This window comes from Engraulis encrasicolus, chromosome 3, assembly GCF_034702125.1.
Source record: "Engraulis encrasicolus isolate BLACKSEA-1 chromosome 3, IST_EnEncr_1.0, whole genome shotgun sequence".
Classification (NCBI taxonomy): domain Eukaryota; kingdom Metazoa; phylum Chordata; class Actinopteri; order Clupeiformes; family Engraulidae; genus Engraulis; species Engraulis encrasicolus.
In genome coordinates, this window is record NC_085859.1 from 23,797,938 (window position 1) to 23,808,507 (window position 10,570).

Here is a 10,570-nt window from a genome sequence, read left to right on the forward strand (position 1 = left end):
GATATTGACTGGATTGAACATAAGGCTTCAGAAGGTTGGTTTCATGTTGAAAAACAGCCCAGACTTCGGTTACTGCACGTTGCCAATTTATATAGCCCACTTATATTCAAATCAGCTTATGAGTTTACTTAAATTAGGCAAATTTACATCAACTATTTTTTTCATATGGATGGAAGTGTATCTGTAGCCTACTGCACAGTCGGCCTCCTCTTCTCTCTGGCACTGTTAGCTTTAGCCTATATTAACAAAACAAACAAAACAACCTTCAACAAACAGCTGGTCACATGAGGACTTTTTCCTTTTATGCAGACAGACTAGAGAACAAGCTTACCACGCACTTTCACGTGTAACTTCGGTGGTTACATTAAATAACCTTTCCTTATCTGCCCACAGAGCATGGCCCATTAGTCAACATTTTTTTTACGTGCGTATAGGCCTATATCTTTATTTTTATAGCCTATCATATCATGCAGGCCTAGGCGATCACATCATAGGCTATCATGTCATATCATATCATATCATATAGGCCTAATGTTGTGTCATGATACTATGTAACTTATGTGTAGGCTATATAACCTATTTTGCACATCACATCACTAATTATTACCGATAGGCTCATGAAGAATAAAACAACAACCGAAATAATAACTAGGCAAGAGAAAGTAGCCTCAAACAGGGTTAATGTGTGTCCTTGTATACAGTAGTATACCTTATGCCTATGTGTGTTTGATAGGCTATGTTGTGTGTTTGATGGAGTGGTATAGGATGGCAATACCCTACAGGTAAGTGACAACATGTGACTTCCTCTTGATCATATTTAAGATCACTACGTGCTAGTATGCATGGAGCAAATGATTTCGTCTTACTCCATTCAGCACTGCAAACATAGGCCTATGTTAAATAAACATGAGGACTGACGTGTCCTCATGTATGTAGTACAAAACTTACAGTCTATTTGCTGTAGCGAAGGGGAGTACAGTTACCCTGCCAGGACTCGAACTAGGGCTGCATAATTAATCGAAAATAATCGAAAATCGTGATAAAATCATGAAATGGAAGTCGTGATTTCAATCGTGATTTAATCGTGGCAATAGTGACCTACCTTTGAGAGCGTATTTGTCCACCTAAGTTTCATGCTATTGCCTTTACATAATTATCACAATTCATTTTATGTCGCTCATCCCATACATATTTAATTCTTGGTTATCTTTCATCTTGTTATGATTTTCAAAAACATCTGCAAAAAATCGTGATTAATTATCGTGATTACGATTTTGACCAAAATAATCGGGATTATGATTTTTTTTTTCCATAATTGTGCAGCCCTAACTCGAACCCAGATCTTCAGGGGTACCAAACTTGGGTTCTGATTGCCACACCAAAGAGCCAGGCTCATTGGCTTGACAGTCAGAGCACACCCACAACCCTTATGGCCACTCCATCACACAGGCCTTATGCATATAGGCTGTGTGATAGGGTGATGGGGGATTTGGAGGTCATCATGGACAGCATTATTTTCTCTGTGAATCTTCAGAAGATACAGCAGAATGTCTGCTCTGGTATTAGCCCATTGTGTCCTGGAGACACATATATGCTGCATTCAGGTTCTTGAGATTTGAGCTGTTTTACTGAAAATGTGGCAAAGTTACAGCTGAATGAACACATTCTATGGCAAAACGTGGGTCCTAGCTTTTAAATGTAACTCATTTCATGTTTGTATGTGCTTCAGGGGCTGAGATATTTAGGATTTAATAGACAGAGGACACCCTTTCCCAAAAAGGGTTTAGGACAAAATGTTTTAAACCCTTATCACTGAGCCAATGTGTTTTAACCTTACTGTCACCAAATTTGTAATGGCTTTGTCTTAATCTGTTACTTAAAGGGTTTATGAAACGAAAACAAAGTAAAGGAATTTGACCATTTCCAGGACAGATTCTGAAAGTTCTAAGCCTTGTGAATAAAATGGGATATTGTCTGGGTGATATTTTGTCCTAAAAGTCATGTTAAAACGCTCCCAAAAAGTGTTATGTTTCCTTTTTTTCGCGACATGCAAATTTTATGCAAATGATATGCGTGACATAGAAGGGGAAAGTTAACCTCATTCCACCTTGTTCAGATCAATGACGGCTAGTACCAAAACAAAGCGCAGTGTCAAGCACTGTGTTGCTGGAGGGCTGAACGGTGCCAGCTGCAAAAATGGCTACTTGACAGAAGGAATATCTTTGCACAAGTTCCATTCTGTGAAGAATGATGGAACTGTGGCCGACAAGGAGAAGGCTAAAACAAGGGCTCTGTGGATCCAATTCGTACGCAGGCACCGGTGTGGTTTTGAAGCAAGCTCGTGGTCACTGTTGTGCTCGGCACATTTCCACCCCTCGTGCTTCACCACAAATGTGGAGATCGCGGGCATGGTTGGACTGAAGAGAATGCTATTGCCTCAAGCAGTTCCAACAATTGACATCGCTGGCGTGCAGACTGAAACTGCCCCTGTAACTGCTAGGGCACGAAGACAGGTGAGTGCACTGCTTTGCTTTAGGCTACTCGTTTTACCTTGTCCATCTGCTTTGAATGTTGTTTTCAGGAAAGGGTAATGCACATTACATGCCAAACCGATGCGAATGCTCTCGGGATATGCACTTTTTGTTGATTGTCATTCAACTGGTCAATAACTTATAATCGGAGGATATCCGCGCTTCAGCCTCCGTGGTGCTCTCAGTCGAGGACAGCCAACTCACATACTGGGCTACTGCTTAGCGAATAAATGGAGATGCATATAGCGTAGGCCTACTTTGAAGCGTTTGATTGTTTGTTTTTAGTATTGTGGTGCACGTGTGGTTGACGTTTGGACACACCTCGTCCTCAGAGTCAGGCTGAGGGACACGCGACGCCTGTGACTTTGAGCACAAAAAATAATAATAATGATAAACGCTAAAAATATGTTGAGGACTCAGGCTATCTAGGGTGTTTTTCCAACAGCCTAATACCTCTGTTTTTTCTCTAGTTGATGATATTTTTGCATGTACATGCATTTCAATCACACTATATCGCACAATTGAATCAAAATGCCCCCTATTTGTCAACAAATACACACGCCACGTCATCTTTGGGTCATGGCAAAGCGCCCTTAGCAACCGTAACCATAAACAAAACGAACTGTCAGGCTATGTCAACAATCGTCACTTTCTGCAGATGTATCAGTGCCTCTGAAATAGATTTGTGCTGCTGTTTTTTTTTCTCATGAGGTTGGATGTGCGGTTTTTCGACACGCTGATGTTTGTATCAGAATTTTGGTTCCTTTATAAGATGTGGGTCCATCAAATGTGTGTTGTTTTCTCAGATCGCCATACTAGCAAACCAGGGACTTTCCTCTTTGACGTCACAGCCCAGCTCATTAGTCAAACCAAATTTCACAGAATTCACACTTTGAGTTGCCATTTTCACAAGTTCCTCCAGGATGATTGGGTTCAAAGTCTCATCGATGCTATCAGAAAAAACAAGGCTTTAATGGGAATGACCGTTTGTTTTCGTTTCATAACCTCTTTAAGGCTCTCTGTACTGTCATAACAATGTTGCTATGATGTACTTGAGTATTTTCAGCAAATAGTGAATTAGGCCCATCGGCGACCCCATCTGCAGTAAGAGGCTACACAGAGGGTCAATGCTTTGTGTCCAGATGTACCACAAATATTTGTCTAGATTTGGGATGATCTCAATGAATAGTGGTCTTATAGTCGATCCTGTTGAGCATCTTATGTTCATGTTATTGAAAAACACTAACGTAATAATGTAGATGTAGATTGAACCATTAGACTTGAACCAAGGTCTACATATTGATGTTATTAAACATCACTGTGTTTGTTGATCTGATTTAGGCCTACTTGCAATAACTGAATAGGAAGGCCGCTCACAGAGGGATGGCACACCAGATAATGAGGTGGGTAAAACGCAAAAACTGAAGAATAAAGCACATTTGAACTCACAGACACAACGTGAGCTAAGGTGGATGAAGGGGTCTTATCAGGCTTCCATCTCCTGCCGTAAAGAGGCGCTAGTAGCCTGCAGCTGGCATGGCAATGGGAGAGAGCAGGGCCGGATCTATGGGGGGAGCAACTGGGCCCAAGGCCCAGGGCCCTCCCGTATTGTTGTCAGGGGGCTCTATCTGGACATTAGCAGACTGTATGGGGGGCCCTGTCAGTGTTTTGCCCTGGGGCCCTGTGTGCATTTGCCCTGCCACTGGGGGAGGAGACATTTGGCTGCAAACAGAAAAGCGCTCTGCTCTTCCCCTCCCCTGCTCCTCCTCACCAGCGAGGGAAGTTGCTAAGCAACCTGTGGGGACTATTAGCCGCGCTAATTGCGCGGCGCAGCGCTGGTACAGCGAGTGTCTGGTCTTTTCAGGCTGGGTCTCTTGGGTAAACGCTGCCCTATCGCTTTCGCTCGCAGATGACATGCGCTTACTATATGAACTCCAGTTCTTGACATTTAATCCAAAATGTCTATGTCGCTACACTGCTACGAGTTAATGGTTTGTATTTGTAAATGTATATTTGTATATTGGCCGTATGGGAAATATTTATATGTCTGTGATATGGGCTGTTTGAATGTATTTCTGGAACTGGATGTATTTTTTTCTGTCATTTCACAAGGCCTACATCAGACATCTGATCTGACTGACTAGTCTCAGTATGAATTCCCACAGGATTCTCAGTCAATTACGGAGACGTGCCTAATAACAACATCACACAGGGGTGTACAGACAGGTGTATCACATTCTAATAAAGCCAAAGTATAGATTTACTTCAGCTACGCTTCTGGTCTCTAGAACAGAAGAATGTTCAAAATAAAACATGACTCAGACATGTCTATAGACAGATTGATTTGAGTAAGTTGAGTCATTTCTCTGGTATAGTAGGCTACATTTCATTTGTTTATGGCCAAGGACCTCAATTCAGTCATTCACACAAAATGTCTGCATTTTAATCTGTTTTTGATCTCTTTTATAATTTCTTTTCATCTGTGTGTGACACAAAACAAAACACAAAAAAATGTGAGCATCTAGCATTGGGCAGGTCGCTATCCCTGATTGCACTTGTTTCATATGATCGCACAACAACACAGGGGAATCCCTCAATTCCCTTTAAAGCCAGCAGAGAGAGCCATTGTAAAACTCTTCACACAAACACCATCATCCAAATTTGTCAATTTCACGTCATGCAGTGTATTTTTTACCCCACACCAGTATTTATTCGGAAATCATAGTTCTTGGACACAATGGTTAAAAAAGCAATAAATAATAAAGCAATAACGAAAAGAGCCCTCTTTTCTCCCTCGCCACATTACACAGCATCTTAATTAGGCTACTCGCCGCTGTCATCCACAGACATTACAGTAATCACACTCCAGCAGCTGAGGCACAATGTGAGGGACCACATTTCCTAACCTTGTTTCCCGCTTTTCGTCACCCTGTGTTTGTACACCTGTAATGACAATAAAGCTGACACGGATCTAATCTAATGTAATCGGCAACACTGCTACCAAGTAGACCTGCCACACACACACACACACACACACACACACACACACACACACACACACACACACACACACACACACTACATTACTACATTACATTACATTGCGTTTGGCAGACGCTTCTTTTACCAAAGCGACTTACAATCGAGGGTGTAATCATAGCTGACATCACACAGACAACACATATACACATGCACGTACGCACGCACGCACACACACACACACACACACACACACATACACACACACACATGTTACAGTATCTTGACATGCTGTCCAGTGCCCTCGGGAGTACTACTGATGAAAACAATAGTGTTTGCCTCCTCATTGCATAACAACCTATTGTTACAGCTATACTACTGTACATCACTATCATCCATGTATTAAAGGTACACTGTGTAAGATTGTGGCCAGAATAGGTATTGCAACTGTGTGCCGCCTGTTGCCAAATTTGATCTTTCATGAATATTTACCAAGTCATAAACTAGTATTTACTAGTATGACCAAAGTACAGTACGTTTTGCAGTTAAAAAAAGGTCTAATTCTCGAAATTAAAAATGGAAAAGGTCCCCCTTATGGAAAAGATCCCCCTTTTCATGTATCAAAATTGCAATTTTCTCAGTCATATTTCCTAAAAAGGTAACATTTGTGAATGGGCAGCATGGATTCTGGATATGAACTACTAAAAATGTCACAGTGCACCTTTAAGAAATAATATTCCTTTTCCATAAAAGCCACACACTGATAACATAAAGCAGTGGTTGAGACACTAGTATTGGCACAACACTACTCTTCTCTACTCTACTCTACTCTACACCAGGCGATTAGGGAGTACAGACTCAGAGGGGTCATGAAATGAAGAAAAATCCAAAGTGTTACAAGGCGCTACCCAGAAGAAGGCTATCTGTACCCGCTACGTGTTAGTTGCTGCCCATATGTTTTTACATTTGAAATAGCCATGTTGGAATAAAGACTTTTTCTCTTTTTGGACAGTAGGAGTGCTCTGGATTCTGATTCTTGTTGCATTGACATAGCGTGAAGCTCTATATAAGCCGATTATCCATTTTCATCTGAACCAACATCGGGTAAAAAAAACATACAACACACATGTGTTCTGTACTTGTTGGTGTGTTTTGACGTGGCGCCTTGGTTAGCTGTGGCAGCTTCAGGGGGCCCGGGGCTCGGGTGCAGGCGATGGGTAAGGGCCACGACCACCAGAGCAGACCTGTCAGCAGCATGAGCAAGCGAAAGGGCAGCCAGGTAATCAGATATGACACACCAGCCTCAAGAGCGGAGGGGGAGAGAGAGAGAGAGAGAGAGAGAGAGAGAGAGGAGAGGCACAGGCGGAGAATGTGTGTGTGAGAGAAAGATCAGTAGAGAGAGAGAGAGGAAAGAAATGAAAACAGCTGAAATACAAAAAAGAGAGGAAAAACTGAGAAAGAGAAAGGTAGCGAAAGAGATATGAAGAAGAGAGAGAGAGCGAGAAAGAGCAGGAAACACTGTGACAAGTGGGCTTACATGTCACCCTGACTTTGTCATCTCACCCAGTTCAGTTCTGTCACATCCCTCTCCTCTGCCGTCATGTCGTCCTTTCTTGGAGACAGATGTTGAGGTGATGGGTACAGTACGTGTGACATCCAAGTCATCCAACTTCAGACACAACGTACAGTAACATAACACAACTGGATAGGCTGGATGAGATATATTTCTGGGCTGTGTTTGTGAAGCTTTGTCTAGGTCTGTTATAGTATAGGGCAGGCTATAGATGTCCTTTCCTGACAGGCTATAGATGTCTTGCCTGATTGCCATAGACCTCACCGCTAGGGCGGCGCCCGGGTAATAGATGTCCTTTCCTAACAGGCTCATGCTGAGGCGATGGGTACGTACACTTTATTGCATTACATTGCATAAAACTTAGCTGACGCTTTCATCCAAAGTGACCATTAAAGTTACCATTACTTACAGGGTATTGGTTACAGTCCCTGGAGAAGTGTAGAGCTGTAGGCCTACGTTACTCAACGGCACCTCAGCCATGGAGTATGGTAGGGAGTGGAACAGTAGGATTTGAACCTGCAACCCTCTGATCTAATGGCCATCTACTTAACCAATCTCCTTCACCTTAACGGCCACGGCTGCCCGTCTGTGGTTTTATACGTTATCCCACTCTACACCCAACACAATTAGTAGAGCAGCTACAGGAAAAATCGTGCAAATTATGATACAAGCGTGAAATTTGGCAAGCATGTGCTCAAGACCCCATACGATCAAATCTGGATTTCTGGAGCCCTTTTTGGCGGCCATTTTCCAAGATGGCCGCCAAAAAGGCCATGTCAAGTGGCCAATCAGGTAGATTTGATTGTATTGGTCTTAAGCACATACCTGCCAAGTTTCATGCTTGTACCATAATTTGCACAATCCTTGCCAAATTGGCCTTGTAGCCGCTCTACTAAATGTCATTATACACTATGTAGATAGGCTGGATGAGAAATACATATTTCTGTGTTTATGAAACTTCTCAGCCTCTATCTATCTAGGCTACATCTATCGTAGCCTTGTCCTCTTCATAGGTCTCCGAATGCCCCCTTGACCTCATCATAAGTCCGCCACACATGTATGTGTACTGTAGAGCCCCCGTTGAGAAACACTAATCTACACAGTACACATTTTATAGTGTTAATACAACACTTAGGCGCTGAATTTACGTAACACTCTTCTAGTTGGTCCCACCACTCTCCACTGTAAGTATTGAATAAACACTGCATCATTTGCTGTGTAGTTCTGTTATATATCAGACATCCACAGTGTTACGTCATTTCTTGACAGACTCATGCTGGGCTGATGGGTACATACGTGTAGGCTACATGTGTGGCTTCTGTAAGTCATCTCCAGTAATCTTGTGTAAGTCATTGTGTAAGGCAACTCCAGACGCCACATAACTGTTTGGCTGTTGCCAGGCTTTGGCAGGAAGCCAGTCCTTCAAACGTCTGACTCAGATTGTAGAAACATGGAGAAGATGCAGTAGAGCAGCCTGGAATGACGCCAATGGTTTTGTTCAAGTGCCGTGAACTGGCTGATAGAGCTGGAAGTGCTTATGCTGTGAAGACACAGTGAATTACAGTGAGACAAACTCTACCATATGAGGAGAGGACACACAGTGTGATTGGTTATATTGTAATATAAGAAGACTTTGTGGCTGTTAGGAATGACACCAAGGAATGTGTGCTCACACAACAACACAACAAATGACACTAAAACTGGGGGGGGGGGGGGGGGGTATGAAAGAAAAACAGGGGGGTACACAAATAAATAAACAGGGAATGGCATACAAAACATTGGAGACATAGAAAAGAAAAGTGCATGGTATGTACAGAACAGTAGTAGCATTGTGCAAAGTAACAAAGGAGGTAGGAAGGCCAGGTAGTGGAGTAGCTGTAAAGTGCTAGTGTGTATTTAAGTGACGGATGGCTGTGGGTAGGTACTGTCCCTAGAGCGTGTGGTTTTGCTTGGGATACTGTGGTACCTTTTCCCTGAAGGCAATAGTGTGAATAGATGGTGTGCTGGATGTGTTGGGTCAGAGGTGATGTTTTTGGCTTAAAGTGGGAAGACTGGGCCAATGGTTTTGGAGGCCCTGCGTACCACCCTCTCCAGATGTTGCTTTTCTTGGCTGGTGGAGCTACCATACCAGACCAAGATGGAGAAGGTGAGCACGCTTTCGATGGTGGCATTATTCATTATGACTGGAAAAATTGCACTTTTCATACATCAAAGGAGGGATCTTCTCCATGGTATGCCATTTTGAATTTCCAGAAATAGCCATTTTTAGCTGCAAAAATTACTTTACTTGGGCCACACTATAAAATATTAATCTATTACTTAGTAAACTTTCATGAAAAGATACAATTTGGCAATAGGCAACACAGTTCCACTGAACAGCATTGTTGCAGTACCTTTTTTGAACATTTCCTGCACAGTGTGCCTTTAAGGAGAGAAAAAAATAAAAGATGGGTACACACCCATCAGACATAAATGCAGCCTATCCAGTGTTGTCTGAGCTTGGAGGAGAACCTCACAGAGCTCTTTCCTGGACTCACAAGGGTTTCAATAATGCTGTTTTGAGAGCAGTCCAGTCTGCACATGAACTTATATTATATAAGCTGGTCTTGGTAACTTCATCAACAATCTGTTAGTGTCATTATATGCTACTGTCAGCTTCTGGTAGCTGCTTTTCTTATACCTACACCATAAATGGATGTCACCACTGGGAAGAATTTGGTAGCATATGATAGAATATGTTGAGCAATAAATGGAGAAGATACTGGGTGCCAAAAGGCGGTCCCACACTCTAACGTCCAAGGTGAATGACTGACCAATTGAATGGTAGACTATTGTAAGAAGATGTAGTAGGCTACTTGAGTTTTTTTGGAATGATTTTGCTCAAGCATCGCAAAAAGGCTGATTGAGCTGTAGGTGTATATAAATAATAATGTAAATTGAAAGACAAACTCAACTATTTGAACGGAAAGAATGTGGTAAGTTGAGTCGTTAAGGTGGTCACACATTTCAGAGTTCAAGGTGAGAAACTCTCTGACCAATTGAATGGTAAACTAAGAAGATGTACTGCAGTACTTGGGTCTGTTCGGAACAACATCACACATTTTGTTCAAGTACCATCAAGTGACTGTTATAGAACTGCCACAGTGAAGTCAAGGCACCGTGGATAACAGACTTCTATAAAACAATCTCAACCTAATAATAGGAAAGGATGGGATGGGATAGAATAGCATAGCATAGCAGCAGTTCCTCAGAATCCATTAAGTGTTCTAAGTGTGTGTGGGTGTGGGTGTGTGTGCGTGCGTGCGTGCGTGTGTGCATAAACCATCTGCCATGTCATCAGAATGGAACCATAATTCGTTTGCAGGGACAAAAGCCATCAGACACCTGCCTGAGAAGAGGGCCGCGAGCAAGAGATCCAGTATCTCCTTTCATAAATGCACAAGTTATACGAATAAAGGTTGACAAATTGCAAGGTGGAAAATGATTT